At 42.8% G+C, this 15555-nt stretch overlaps 1 protein-coding gene across 7 annotated transcripts in view; it reads left to right on the top strand.

Moving 5' to 3' along the window:
• SOCS6 (suppressor of cytokine signaling 6) overlaps positions 1-15555 on the top strand; it is a 156728-nt gene that overhangs the window by 70320 nt on the left and 70853 nt on the right. The window contains exon 6 of one of the 7 annotated variants that reach the window (XR_013443256.1): positions 1719-1811. The exons of the other annotated variants lie outside the window; for them this stretch is intronic. The gene's annotated coding sequence lies outside the window, so the exon portion shown is untranslated. Of the gene's footprint in view, positions 1-1718; positions 1812-15555 lie in introns of those variants that run through there. 7 annotated transcript variants of the gene reach the window in all.

The raw sequence follows: 15555 nt of genomic DNA, 5'->3' as shown, positions 1-15555 counted from the left end.
AACTCTTTTATCCTCACCTTGTCTGTGTACCAAGATTGGGCTGTGTTTAAAAAAAAAAAAAGAGAGAGAATCCTGTATCCCACGATTTTCTGTGCTTAAGCAACATATTTGTTGGAGTGTATGAAGAACAGTGTTGTATTCTTCCCATTTCAATTCTTTGCAAAATTTGATGTTGCTAAAGAGAAGGAAGATTCTTTCTAAGCCTGTGACTTGGACACTTGGTTTCTGCGTCAGTTTGTTGGGGGGCCAGGGTGGGTACAGATGTGCCCTAGTCCTACTTGCTCCTGATTTTGTGATTTTGTGATTATGCCACAAAGCTTCAGAGGACAAAGCCTCTAGAAATGAGCAGAGCTTCCTGGTTCTGCAAGTACTTCTGAAAAGCTTCTTTTGTTTCTGGAATGCACCAGATAGAGTGTCCTCTGCAAACAAACCTTCAAAATCCTTGAGAAGAGAGCAGTCAGTTACAGTGTAATGTTTGCTATCTCTAACAGGAGGAGACAAATTCCTGAGGCTTTGAAATGTAAAGAGAATGGCAAACATTTGGTTCACTTAATACCGGGTAATGAATTGGAGGTGCCTTTCCTGGTCCCACCCGAAGGTCCACCCCCTCTGCTGGCCACCCACTCATCTGTCATCTTGCTCAACTGTCACCTACACAAAGCCTTTCTTTCCCCTCCCAGGGGATGCTAATGGCTTCCTCTTCTGGGTCCCCCAGCCCTTTGTGCACCCTATATTTAGAACTGAATGAATTGTTCTGTAATGATTTGTTTATGTATCTGTCTCTCCCAGGAGGTGATGAGCTCCTTGCAGCCAGGGACTATGTCCTCATCATTTTCATATACCCACCTCCTTCTGCGGAATAAACCTTTGATCTATTTTCACATCTTTCCGGACTCCTTTCTGATTCCTATTGCCATCAGCCTAAACTCCAAACTTCACCCCTAAGTGCCTCAAGCCTGTCAGAGTGAAGAAACCCAGCTCTCCTGCACATAGAGGTTTCTCTCCCTCTCTCCATGGGCATTGTCCCTTCTGCCAAGAGGTATCTCCCCAAGTATCAAACCACCCCTCCCCTGCGCTGGGGGAGCTCTTCCTGAGTCTCAAGATTGGTTGGGAGCACACCCCTGGGTGTTGCTTTAGTATTCTGTATTTGCCTAACACATGATTTAACACACACTATTGTGATTGCCTGGGCGTCTGCTTTACCCTCTGGACCGAAAGATCCTTGAGCTAACTATGTCAGTTTCCCTGCCTCCTAGCAGAGAGCCTGGTACTCAGTGAATATTTGTGGAATTCTATTTCTTACAAAATCCATGCGATGTATCATGAAACTTTGTAATAAAGTAGAAAGAGAATGTAATCAGCAATTAGAAAACTTTGAGTTCTTGTCCAGGTTCTGCTATTTACACACGGGAAAGAAAAGAAAATAAAGAAATTTGCCTAAGTGGAAGAGTACTCTAGAAAAAAGTAGACATAAGCAAAGATAAACAGGCCCCTGCCAGGAAGTAGGACCCAACATGCAAGGACAATGAAAAATCAGACAAGGCAGCTTAGTAGCAACTGGGGTTAACAGATCCAATGGGAAAGGAACATGGACTCTTCATGTCACAGTGGGTCGACCATACAGGAACCAGAAGGGTAGGCCTATGCTCAGAGAGGTGGGCTGGCACTAAGATGGCCCCAGAGAAGAAAGAAAGGGAGAAAGAGAGAAGGAGAAAAAGAGAGAAAGAGAGAAAGAAAGAGAAAGAGAGAAAGAAAAAGAAAGAAAGAAAGAAAGAGAAAAAGAAAGAAAGAAAGAAAAGAAAAGAAAGAGAGGGAGGGAGAGAGGAAGGAAGGGAGGAAGCAAGAGAAAGAAGGAAGGAAGGAAGGAAGAAAAAGAGAAAGAAAGAAGGAAGGAAGAAGGAAGGAAGGAAGGAAAGAAAAAGAATCATTTTTTGGTTTTGGATAAAGACAGGACATCAAGCCTGAGGTTTATTTATTTATGCCTGTCTGCCATTTCTTCCCCTGGGGAAGCTACTGGAACAAATCTGTGTCAGCTGTGTGGCCTGGCTCGGTGGAACGGAGGTGGTGGCCCTCATGCATTGGCAAGCCTCGTGACATGATTGGAACGTAACCGCTGCCCCGACTGCTCCCCCTGGGTGTGGCCAACACTGACTCCCTGTGTGAAAAAGGGCAGGTCATGCACAGTCTTTGAGCCTCAGGATCTTTCTCTATAAAAAGGAGAACACATATTTACATTATGAATCTTAGACAATAATGAGCGTGGATGTTTTTATAACATACGAAATTGGTTATACCATCCATGCATGGCCACTCATGGCCTTGAGTGTCACTCTAGGAGGGTAGAATTCATGTTGAGTCATCTGTGCCACCACCGAGCTGTCCAGTTGGCTGTCACACACAGTGGCTATTTTAAAACGGAATTTATTCTCTGACAAATGTAGAGCCATTTCTCTTGAAATCCCTCTCTGTCATGCGTCAGATACCTCAAACCTCTATTTTCCTCCCATCCTTCCTTGTCTGGGACCTCAGCTGGGCATTGGTTGGAAAACCTAGACATGCCTGGCCTTTCCGTGTGGTCTGAGCTTCCTCGTAACATGGCAGCTGGGTTCCCAGGGCAAGTGCCCCAAGTGAGAGAACAAGGTGAAAGACCATGGCATTTTTTAATGACCTAGTGGTGGAAGTCATAGAGCCTCACTTTTGACATACTGCATTGGTAAGGCCGCCATGAAGGTCCACCCAGGCCCAAGGGGAAGAACACAGAATCCACACTCAATGGGAGGAGTTAATGTCACATTGTAGGAGTGGGATATAATTTGATGGCCTTCTTTGGAAAATACAATCTTCCACGATGAGTAAATGTTCACCCATCCGTGGTGGAATGAGGAAAATAAAGCCAAATTGTTTCAATTTAGAGGAAAGTCCTTGATTCTGAGCTTAATTAAGTTTTGGGGTTGAAATGTCCTGTATTGAATGAAGTGCAATTATTGTACTTGGTGATTGTTTTTCTTAATATCCTTACTGTGCACAATAAAAAGCTGGTGACTTTAGGCCAGGCTCCGAGTTTTTGTGAAAATCAGAATCTGGCATTTTGATGGCCTCCACCTTTCTGTTGAGTGTTGTAAGTTCTTCTGCAGCATTCCCAGTAAGTGATCACTCATTCTTTGAACATTCCTGGTGACCTTGGGCCTCTCATCATGGAGAGATGAGACACTCTCACTGTCTATAGTTCTCACTAGTATAAGGTTCTAACTCACCTCCCTGCTGTAACTCATACCCTTGATCTTGAATCTTCCTTCTAGATTCACTTGATGGCTTTTCTGTTAGGTAACCACCCCTCTCACCCCCCGACCATTATATTTTCCTTTTTCTGGGTTATACAATCTTAATTCCTGTAAATGTTCTTTATGTGATCTATGCATAGATTGGGTTCTAGGTGAGCTTTGATAATATGGTGGCATTATCTCAGTCTTCTAGGATCTTGATATTCTCAGTTTGTTTATGTTGGGATTATGGTCTTCAAGGTTCTTGCTGGCTATACATTTCTATATTCTACCACCCTGTTTATATGCTTCTAGAATCATTACAGTTTGATAATCTTCTTCAACAGGGGATTACCACAAAAAATGTGTTCTGAGCAATATAGAATACAATGAGACTACTAAAGCTCTTATTTTAAAAAAAAATCAGGGGTGCCTGGGTGGCTCAGTTGTTAAGCATCTGCCTTTGGCTCAGGTCATGATCCCAGGGTCCTGGGATCGAGTCCCACATCGGGCTCCCTGCTCCGCAGGAAGCCTGCTTCTCCCTCTACCACTCCCCCTGCTTGTGTTCCTGCTCTCGCTCTCTCTCTGTCAAATAAATAAATAAAATCTTTAAAAAAAAATAAAAAATAAATAAAAAAATTAAAAAAAAATCAGGTATGATGTAGAGATGGTAAAAATTAAATATATAGTTAATTTTAAATCCAAATTTAAGAAAATATAAACTTCCAGTTTTCTTCCAGTCCTATCCTTGTGCAATCATTTTTACCCTTAAATTTGCTCTTTACTTTTATTCTAATATTTTATTATTAATATTGCTGTTGTTATTACTACTACTGCTGCTAACCACTGATAATAATACATTTCACTTACTAGTTTTTGTCTCTGACTTTAGTTTCTCCAGATATTGTTGGTTCTGGTGCTTTCATCTATAACTGGCATTTTCATTTCCTTTGCAAATTTGGTGTAACCATCTTCTGAACCTTCACCTAAGTCATTAACTGGAACGGTGAACAGGATGGGCTTGAGTAGAGAACCCTGGGCCACTGCTCTGGTTGATTAGCCCTAAGTCTGGGTGACTGTGTCCATGCACCTTACTGCATTACTCTGTGAAATGCCTTTCTGAAATTAACACTTCCTAGACTCAGCATCCTCTGGATCCTGCCTGTTTATCTTTTCAGTCTCCAGGAGCAATAATATGAGCACTGCAGGATTTGTTTTTAGTGCATTTGGATAGGCTCCTCATGACCTCTGCTCTCCCTTTTGTCACAAAGCATCTGTTTTACAACCTGTTTTAATATCTTGCTAGGAGTTCATTTCAAACCTAGTCCTGTAGTTCCTGAGAGCCATGTTTACCACTTAAACCAAATAAGACCAAGAGTTGTCATCTCTATCTTTTAGACCCTTTTCCTTCCATGTTCCAAATTTCTCATTGTTTCCTAAGCGTGGTTTAAAGTTGCATCTTTTGGGTCCTGGGATCGAATTGTTCTGTACCTGGAAGCCAGGGTGATTAGATTCTATGCATCAAGCCAGAGCCAATCATTGCCTGTCTAATTCCAGAGTCTGGATGACTTGAAATTATCAACAAATACTTAGCAACAAAATTGGCCAACAAATGTGAAACTGCAATCATAGATATTTGGGGGTATAAATGGAGCTCTCCACTGAACATCTTGAAGAAGTAAAGGACCCATAACGTCAAGGGTGTTGGGATAAAATGAGGGGCCAGTGGGAATTTTATTATTCCTGTGACTCCATGAATGCCCGGGCTGATATGGCCTAAGGAGACATAAGTAAGACTTCAATAACTCTAGTTTAATAATGATAAATACTCCGAGATGACTTTGTCACCTTCAGCTTAGTATTCCATCATGTTCATAGCCCTAACCAAGTCTGAGTCAGTCCTAACTAATTCCACATTGATAATGGCTTTACTGTGTTTTCAAACATTTAATTGATGAATTATCCTCAAGGAGTTATTTAAGGCAAGTCAAGAATTTATCAGAGCTTTGCTTTGAGAAAAATGGGTTTAGACTTAGGTTAAATCCTTTTGTTTCCATGGATTGTATCTTGGCACCTGAGCCAGTTTTCTTATTCACGGGAAAAACCTTGTCACATGTTCATGACAATGAGATGGTCTGTCCCACATTGCTCCCCCAATACCACTCCTTTCTCTCTTTGGCTCCAGTCCAATATGCCCCATCATTTTTGCATCCTCACATTAGAATCTTGTTCTTTATGGACTTTCTTAACACACAATGTTATTTCTAAATTTTTTCTTTACTTTGTTGTAAAGGTATATATGCTGCCAATCAGAGCGGTCTTACATGGCAGGTACTTCTGGGCACCTCTCGCTTGCATTTCCCTTGCACATCTGGCCTGGATCATCGAGCTGTCCGCTCCCCCTCTGCTCCCTCCTTCTTTTGCACAGTCTCTTCCATATGGACACACTCCCATTGCAGTTCTCTTGCTCCAGGAGATGGTCCTCCTGGAAGGATCAGAAGGCTCAATGGGCCCTTCCTCCCATGTGGCCCACATCCAGTCCATACCAGATGCTCATGCATCCCGTGCTTGATCATCTCTGTGAGGTAGACCACTCTGATGACTGCCTTAGTCCATTTGGGCTGGCGCCCCTCCTTTGAAATCATTCTGCATCCCCAGGTCCTTTTCCTCTAGGCCTGTGATAGGAGAGGAAGCCCCGAGGATTTCCAGAACGCCTTGGTTTTCTCTGAGAAGACTGAGACTTTCTCTACAGCCTTCCCCTTTTCTTTCTGAGCTCTCACCAGAATCACCCTTTACGGTCTGTTTATGGCAATTTGGGCTTCTCCTGGCATGCACCTCCGAACGCCCCCAGCCCTACCCACTGTCAAGTCTCCCACAGCTCCACAGTGTTAAGTATTTGTTACAACCGCACCCCCACTTTTCAGTACCAATTTCTGTCTTTGTCTGGGCTGTTATAACAAAAATATCATAAGCTAGCTGGCTTATAAAACACACTTCTCACAGTTCTGGAGGCTGGGAAGTCCAAGATCAAGGCACCAACAGATTCGGTGTCTGCTGGGGCTCGGCTTCCACCTAGAAGGCTGACTCCTTCTGTAACCTCATATGGCAGAAGAGACAAAAGAGCTCTCTGGGGTCTCTTGTATAAGGGCATGAATCCCATTCGTGAGGACTCTGCCACCATGACGTAATCGCCTCCCACAGGTCCCACCTCCTAATACCAACACCTTGGGGGTTAGATTTCAACAGAAGAATTTGGGGAAATTGCAACATTTAGTCTATTACAATCCCCAAAGCACCTAGCAGATTGGAGTCAGACACTGTGTAGTGAACCCCTCTAGATGCAGGGGGGCTGTCAACTCCTTGAGTGGTCCTTTGGAAGTCCTTTTGCCGGGAGGGGGGGTGTCCTGGGATCTCTGCCAAGAAGCCTCTTCTCTGTGCCTCCTCTGAGTCTCCGTATCCAAATCTCCCTTTCCTTTTTCTTGTCAAGACAACAGCCATTGGCTATAACACTCACCCTCATCAAGTCTGACCACATTTTAATTTGATCACATCTGCAAAGACTCTGTTTCCAAATTAGGACACTTTTGTGGGTGTTGGGGTTAGGATTTGAGCACAACTTTTGAAGGTGCACAGCTGAACCCACCACACTAGGTTACTTGGTGCCCCAGGTGAAACCTTCAGGAAAAAATGTGTTTATATAAACTTCTAATGAGTTTAATGAGTCAAACTTGATATGTGACCATATTAAAAAAACAAAAACAGAAACAAAATAAGAAACAAAACAAAATGAAAAAGCATTTGGTTTTTGTTGATCGGATCTCCATATGTGGTTGCTAGTGCAATTAGGTTCTTAATTATGTACTATCTTATACGGCTTCCCATTTAGTTTTACCTCTAGTATGGTTTTTGAGGGTAGAGGCCCCATCTTCCACCTCGTTTGTGTCCTTCCGAGGTTCCCAGCTCACAGAGTAGGCACTAAGGAAGAGCAAATGATGACCATTCTCTCTTCCAGCAGCATGAAAACTTCAGCTGTAGCATGAGGGATTTCGGCGAAATGCAACATGTTTCCTGATACTGAAAATAATGAACATTGGCATGTATTCCTGAGGAAGGGTGGGGATTGCTGTCCCTGGGAGGTGCAGTCCAGTGTGGAGCTCAGGGAAGTGTGCTATCCTAACTCACCAAACCAGAGAAGCCTCCGTTCTAAGACACCCCATTCTTTTATGTGTCACGGAGAAAGACACATGCCTGCCAAATGTCATGGTAAGGCTTTATGGATATAAGATGCATCGTAATTGCAGATGTTAAAAGTGAAAGAAAAAGGGCGCCTGGGTGGCTCAGATGGTTAAGCGTCGGCCTTCAGCTCAGGTCATGATCCCAGGGTCCTGGGATCGAGTCCCACATCGGGCTCCCTGCTCTTTGGGAGCCTGCTTCTCCCTCTGCCTCTCTCTCTCTCCCTGTCTCTCATGAATAAATAAATAAAATCTTTAAAAAAAATAAAAGTGAAAGAAAAAAAGGTGAATCTTAGAATTGATGAGATACGGTATTGAAACAGACCACCGTCTCTTTTTTGTCTGTGCCAAGGAAAGAGCGAGCCAGCCTTTGGGCGGGATGCCCGCCTTCCCCAGCCCCGAGCCCCCAATACTGGAGCCTGGGGTTTATTCCGAAGGGTGGGTGTGGCCACTGAGCAGGGGTTGTGCAATCTGACAGACTCGTGGCAGCATTCTACCTTCGGTTCTCAGAGTCTCGGATTCCTTCTCTGTAAATGTGGAATAACAATATAGGGCTTTTGTGAGGGCCCAGTGACCTCAGAGACGCGCCCCGCTCAGAGCCTGGCCCCTGGGAGTTTCTTCTTCCCTTTCCTGTACTCCTCCCCCTCGCCTCTCCCGGGAAGCTCACAATGGAGAAGTAGAAAATAACTTAGACTAAATCATGACCTCAGACAGTTTACATGTTGAAAACTTACGTCTTTAGATCCCAAATAGAATGCTTTAGGGCTCAGTACTCTTGCATATTTTATTCGGTGCAGGAAGTCACCACAAAAGGTGTATCTTGCTCCAGCGCAGATTTCTTCTCTGACAGTTCTGGGGGACAGAAGTCTGACGCAGGTGTCTCTGGGCTAAAGTCCCGGCGTGGGCGTGCTTTAATCTGGGGGCTCCAACGGGGTCTGTCTCCTGCCTGCCCTCCTTGGCTCCTGGCCCCTTCCCCCCGCTGCCAAGCCCGCTGCTGCGTGGGATCCATCTCTTTGTGCCTTTCTTTGGGGTACACGCCCCCCCCTTCTGGCTGACTCTCTAACCCCTGCTTCCATCTCCCAATTCCATTTGTAAAGATTTTAGGATGATTATCTCGGGCCTGGCAGGATAATCTGGGGTAGCCTCCCTGTTTTAAGGTCAGCCGCTGGACATTTCTGATTTCCATCTGCAACCTAATTCCCCTTCACCGTACAACCTAACAGATCCACAGGCTCTGGGGATTAGGACCTGGCTGTCTTTGGGGGCCATGATTCTGCCTCCACACATATTATATAATATCTATCTTCCTGTTTCTTACTTGATTAGAAAGATGTTCCATGTGGATTTAAAAAATTATCTTGTTTGAATACTTACAAGGCAATGGATACCTCGAACATGGCACTTGAGCATTTTATCAAAATGATCTATTCATTTATGTATCTGTCTACCACGCTGATACATAACCAACTGAGCCACCCAGGCGCCCTACCACGCTGATACATATGCTTCTTAGGAATATATCTTATTCATCTCTGAATTCCCTGAATGCAGGACAGTGACCAGTGTGAAATAGATTCTTGATAAATGATTATGGGATGGAACTGGAGGGATCTTATTTATTTTGTCACAATTTCCTGTATTGTCTTTTTTTTTTTTTTTAATTCATACAAATGCCTTCCAAAACCCAATTGTCTTTGGTTTCAAAACTTGTATTTGTCTTTCCTTCTATATAACAATTTGTCATCTCACATGCTTTGAGAAATAAATGATTTGTTTCATTCCATTAAGCAGAAATTCACACAAGACATGCAGAAACATGAAAATAGTAATAAAAATTATTTCCAGGTGTTTTAAAAGGGAAATGAAGGTCTGTGAAGTTTCTTAATATACATAACTAGGATTTTACTTCAAATGCGAAAGGAAATTGGACATTATTTTCCCGGGCAAACTTTGGTTCTAGAAATAATGAAGCATTGGGATTCTGCATGATCATGAAGGTGAACCAGTTATCCTTAGTTATGTGACTTTCCACTGTATTTCACCAATGTCTGCATCCATACAAGTAATCCATCTGAGTTTTGGTTGAAGTCAAACATATTTATTGCATTATTCTGTGAATTTAACAGAATATGCAAACAATGTTCTCGGGGAAATACCTGCTACTTTCGTTGCTCTTCTTCCTTTGTCACTATTTTCTGTTTAATTTGCTCTTCTGGGGACAAAAGAGTGAAATAAAATCAACCTTTGACTGTCAGATCATCCATTAAAATCGATTGGCCAACAAAGATGGTCCACTTACCATATACTTTTAGTCTTGATACTTTTTGTTAATAGCGTTTTCTTTACTGTGTACTCTTAACTCTCTTGTATTATTATTTTTTTATTGATTTTTGTACTCCTAACAGTCAACATTCTTTACTCCTATAATCCTTGCCGAAGTAACATTCCCTGTCTCTTTAGGAAAGTAGGCATAGACCAGCCTCTAAATCAAAGGCCTCGAGCACTGAAGGTAACCTCATGGCATTTTGTGGACCCAGTGAAAATACACAGTCATTTCAGCAAATTGACTTCTGTTCTTTGGAAGAAAGATTTATCTGTTCCCTGGGATGCGCTTCTAGTGATGCCTGTCCACGTGCAGTGACTGTGTAGGAATTAAAGCTGAGCAATAGGATCAGAGCCTAAAGCTTCATGGGCCAATAATTCCAACATTTCTAGTGGCACTGCAATTTTGAGATATAGTTGGAATAAGTACTAGGACTGTGGTTTCCTCCAGTGTAAAAAAGGCGGTTAAAACATAAATATTTCTCCTTTTTAAAAACATTATTTCATTCTCCTTCATTTGTTTCAAAAGTAATCCATGAAAATACAGATTTCAAAAAAAAATTATCTATAATCTCACCCCAGCTGGGGTGACAGCATTTTAGTGGTTATCCTTTCCAATATTTATATAAATTATAAATATGACATGACTGTGTGTTTATTATATATAAGCTTCTCCTTGTGTATGTCCTTTTATTTTAAAATAACAAAAATGTCATCATGTGCACAACCTGTCCTGCTCACCAGAGTGAAGTCATCTTCAGGTGACTGTCTTCCTTATCTTATTATCTGCTCTAATTCTTAGAATAGCATCTGGCTTACAGTAGGTTCTCAATAAGTAAACAGTTGTTGATTAACTGCTTTTTAATCACTGCACACTTTGCTGTAAGCCTTTCCCACAGTAATTAATACAGATTGTGGGAAAATGAATTTAGCCTAATCTTACTGAGGAATGTCGAAAAATGTGACACCACTTTCAGTTATAAGATGAATAAGTTTTGGGGACCTAATGTACAGCATAGTGACTTTAGTTCATACCACTGTATTGGATACTTGAAATTTGCTGAGAGAGTAGATATTAAGTGTTCTTATCACACACACTTGGTTGTGGTAATCATTTCATACTCAGTAGGCGTATTAAACCATCATGTGGCACCATCTTAAATATATGCAAATTTATCTGTCAGTTGTACCCCGGTAATGCTGGGGAAGAAAGAGACGTATGATTTACCCTCTGAATTGGCAATAGATGTACCTTTCGGGCAACCACAGGAGGTGCTGATAAAGCATGGCGGATGGGAGATTTTGCCTGCTGAGAGCTCCTGGGATTGCCCTTCCTCGGCCAGAGAGCGTCTCGCCCACATGACACCTCCTTCTGGGGCAGCCACACTCAGTGACTGATAAATAAGGGGACACAGGTCTCAGCCCCACCCTTGTCTCAATTCAGTTCAATTCTGAAGGCCCATCCCCGCTGAGAGCACCTCCTGGGATCCTGGCTGAGGCTTCCTGGCCAGTGCAACACAATGCACCCTCCCTTTCCACTCGTCCTGCTCCCAGCCTTCCTTCCCCACTTGCTCCTGTGAGCAGCCCCCAGTAACCACCCGAAAGCTCTGTCTCAGACCCTATTTCCCAGGAAATCCCACCTATTCGATGCTTAGGCTGCTTCCACGTTTCTGCAGCTCTAAAGATTGCTGTGATGAATAGCCTTGTTCAAACATTTGTCTTCCTCACTTACTGATTGAGGGTATATTTACCAGAAGAAAAATTTTGTTAATTAGAAAGGGTGAACATTTTTAAGGCTTTCGCTACCAGATGGCAAACTGACTCCAGAAGGGTTGGAGAATTTACAGTTTTCCTGGTGGTGTGAGATGGTGCCCATACCCCCACCCCCTCTTGTCACCAGAGGGGATTCATTGGTTTGTTGGTTGGATTTTAATTTTGATTTATTTAATGGGGAGAAAAAGCTTTGTCATTGCTTTGTATTTACAGTGCGTTGATCACTAGTAAGGTTTTCATATATCTATGGAACATTTGTGTTTCCCCTTTTGTTAATTTTCTATTATGGTCCTATGCAAATTTTTCTTTTGAAGGGGGCACCTGGGTGGCTCAGTCATTAAGTGTCTGCCTTCGGCTCAGGTCATGATCCAGGGTCCTGGGATCGAGCCCCACATCGGGCTCCCTACTCGGCAGGAAGCCTGCTTCTCCCTCTGCCACTCCCCCTGCTTGTGTTCCCTCTCTCACTGTCTCTCTCTCTCGCTCTCTGTCAAATAAATAAATAAATAAATAAAATCTTAAAAATTTTTTTTTTCTTTTGAGGGTTATAAATCAATAAAATGAAATCCTAATCATGTTTATATGGGCTGTTTTCAGTCTTCTATAACATTGTTATTCCTGATGTGTATTTTTACTATGTTAATTTTTTAAAGATTTTATTTATTTATTTATTTACTGAAAGAGAGAGAGAGAGGGAGGTGGGGGCAGAGAGAGAGGGAGAGAGAGAGACCTTAAGCAGACTCAGCTGAGCACAGAGCCCGACACGGGGCTCTATCTCAAGACCCTGAGACCATGACCTGAGCCGAAATCAAGAGTCAGACACTTAACTGACTGAGCCACCCAGGCGCCCCACTATGTTAGGTTTTTTTTTTTTTTTTTTTTTTATGTAGAGAGATATTTCTATTCTTGTGGTTAAATCTGTCAACTGTTTCAGTCTTTTTTTCTACATAAATGTTGCACTTGGAGTTATGCTTATAAAGTCTTTCTCTATGCCTTGAGTGTGCAAACACTCACTTCAATATTTTCTTGATGCTTTTTTATTTTACAAATATTTTAAACCATCTAGAATTTATTTTACCAGCAAACAGATAAGACAAACTGGTGGACTGTGCTGTATTGGGCTTGCAGATTGTTCTGCTTGTGTCATGGGTTTATTGTGTTTCCCAAAAGAATATGTTCAAGTCTTTACTCCCTATACCTGTGAATGTGACCTGATTTAGAAGTAGGGTCTTTGCAGATACAATCAAGTTAAATCAGGTCCTCCTGGATTAAGGTGAGCCCTAATCCAATGACTCATGTCCTTATAGAAGTAAGAGGGAAATTTGGAAATGAGATGTGATAGAGAAGCAGAGATTGGAATGATGAGTCTATAACCCAAGGAATACCAAGAACCCCAGAAGCCAGAAGAAAGGCAGCTAACAACAGATTCTCCCTCAGAGCCTCCAGAAGGAGCCAGCCCTGCTGACACCTTGATTTTGGACTCCTTGCCTCCAGAGGTGTGAGCGGAAAAGTTTCCGTTGTTCTAGCTACCCAGCTTGTGGTAATTTGTTAAGGCAGCCCACGGTTTTAAAAATGTTTGAAATGGGGTGCCTGGGGGGCTCAGTCGTTAAGCGTCTGCCTTCAGCTTGGTGTGATCCTGGGATCGAGCCCAGCATCGGGCTCCCTGCTCCGCGGGGAGCTGCTTCTCCCCCTCCCACTCCCCCTGCTTGTGTTCCCTCTCTCGCTGTCTCTCTGTCAAATAAATAAAGTCTTTAAAAAAATGTTTGAAATGGGGGCGCCTGGGTGGCTCAGATGGTTAAACGTCTGCCTTCGGCTCAGGTCATGATCCCAGGGTCCTGGGATCGAGTCCCGCATCGGGCTCCCTGCTCAGCGGGGAGCCTGCTTCTCCCTCTGCCTCTCTCTCTCTCTCTGTCTCTCATGAATAAATAAAAAAAAAAAAAAAAAAATGTTTGAAATGGTTGCTAAACTAAAAATTGGGACATTTCATATAAAAAGGCAGGTTTCTCTTAAAAAGCAGCTGAATTCTGAGCCCTCACGTTGGTGTGGTCCTGGCTGGACCTCGTACTTGCTCTCTCGGCACCAGCAGGACTGTGCACGGGTTCGGGGGAGCTACCTTTCTCAGCTGTAGAATTGTTTTCTTTTCCTTTCTTAATGGTAAACTTGCCCCAACATCATTTTACTAAGTAAGGCCACAAACCATACGAAATGCTGCTTTTATCACCTACTGTCTGGAAGCCATTCGTTTACTGGCTGTGGATTGCTTGCCCACTGCCAATGTCTCTTCTACGAACAAAATAATTTGAGTGAAGAGTCATCTCATTACCATTGCAGCTGTAAATATCATTCGTTGTCTGAAAAAATATGTGGCATTAAAATATGTAAGATATTTGTCAGTTTTGTAAACTTCATTAAAATGTCTGTGAATGTCCTTCTTCCTGTAGCAGTGTCACCTTCTCGAATTCTGTGTGCACAAAATTTGAATTAATAGAAAAAGGAAGACCTAAGGGAATCGTGTCTGTAGAACACTTAAAGGTGTGCTTAAAATGATTAATGATAATGTTCAGAAAGGCCTTTTACTTAATTTGAAAAATTTTTATAACTTTTTAATTTGAAATAAAGCTTCACTGGAAGTTGCGAAGAAATGTCCGGGGAGGTCCTGTGCACCTGTCCCCGATGCTAACATTTTATGGAACAATAGTGCAGTATCTACCCCAAGACACTGCTGTTGGTACAACCCATAGACTTATCCCGAGTTCACCACCAGATACGCACTTACTTGTTGTGTGTATCTCCATGCAGTCTTACCACACCGCGCAGTGTGGCCTTGCATAAGCACCACCACAACCGTGATACTACACGGTGTGGTCGCCACGGGCTCCATCCTGCTACCCCTTGATCGCCACACCGTCCTCTCTCCCGCCCCTAGCCCCTGACAACAGCTAATCTGCTCTCTATTTCCGGAATTCTGTAATTTCTAGAATGTTACACACGTGGAATCATGGAGTAAGTAACCTTTTCGAATTGGCTTGTTCACCCAGTATTATTCCCTGGAGATTCATCCAGGGAATGCTCATTCCTTTTTTATGCCTCAGTGGTTTTCCGTGGTGTGGGTGTACCAGTGTGTGTGTGTGATCATGCACCTGATTGCACAACATTCGGGTGGTCTCCAGTTTGGCCTATGATGAATAAAGCAGCTATGCACACTCATGTGCAAGTCCCCATGTGACAATGTCTTCATTTCTTGGGGATAAGACCTCCATTTGGGGTTGCATGGTCCGAACATGTTTATTTTTGAAAAGAACTGCCAAGCTATTCTCCAGAGGGGATTCTAGAAAAGCCACTTATTTAAAATAATCCTGTGCTTATGTTTTCATCCCTTTAAAACATCTTTACTTGTTCCCGGCTTAAAAAATAATTTATGTCTAAGAGGCAGCATAAATACGACTTTGACAATATTCTGTTATTTGTAACTTCTTTGCAGTTCTATCTTCATTTTTTAAAAAGATTTTTAAAAGATTTTATTTGTTTATTTGAGAGGGAGAGAGAGCACAGGGAAGGGCAGAGGGAGAAGCAGGCTCCCCGCTGAGCTCGGTCCCAGGACCCCGGGATCACGACCTGAGCCGAAGGCAGACGCTCAACCGACTGAGCCACCCAGGCGCCCCTCTTTATTTTTTATTCCTCTATTTATAGTTTTTAGCTTTCATTCTCTCAGTTGTTTGTGTATTCATCCTCATCACCTGGAAAACCGGGTGCCTTAGAACAGAGCCCGAGGTGAAGATTCTTGTGTAAACGATTCCTCAGGTTTGGCTATTGCAGATAGACCTGCTACGAACATGTGTGTGCATGTTGTTGGATGGGCATCTGCTCTCTTTTCTCTTGGGCAAGTACCCAAACGTGGAATTGCTGGGTCATATCTCAAGAGTATGATTAACTTTCTAAGAAGTATCAAATGGTTTTCCAGAGTAGCCGCG

Source organism: Halichoerus grypus, chromosome 13, assembly GCF_964656455.1.
Source record: "Halichoerus grypus chromosome 13, mHalGry1.hap1.1, whole genome shotgun sequence".
Classification (NCBI taxonomy): Eukaryota; Metazoa; Chordata; class Mammalia; order Carnivora; family Phocidae; genus Halichoerus; species Halichoerus grypus.
The sequence above is the reverse complement of the archived record's forward strand: the minus strand, read 5'-3'. Positions and strand labels throughout refer to the sequence as shown.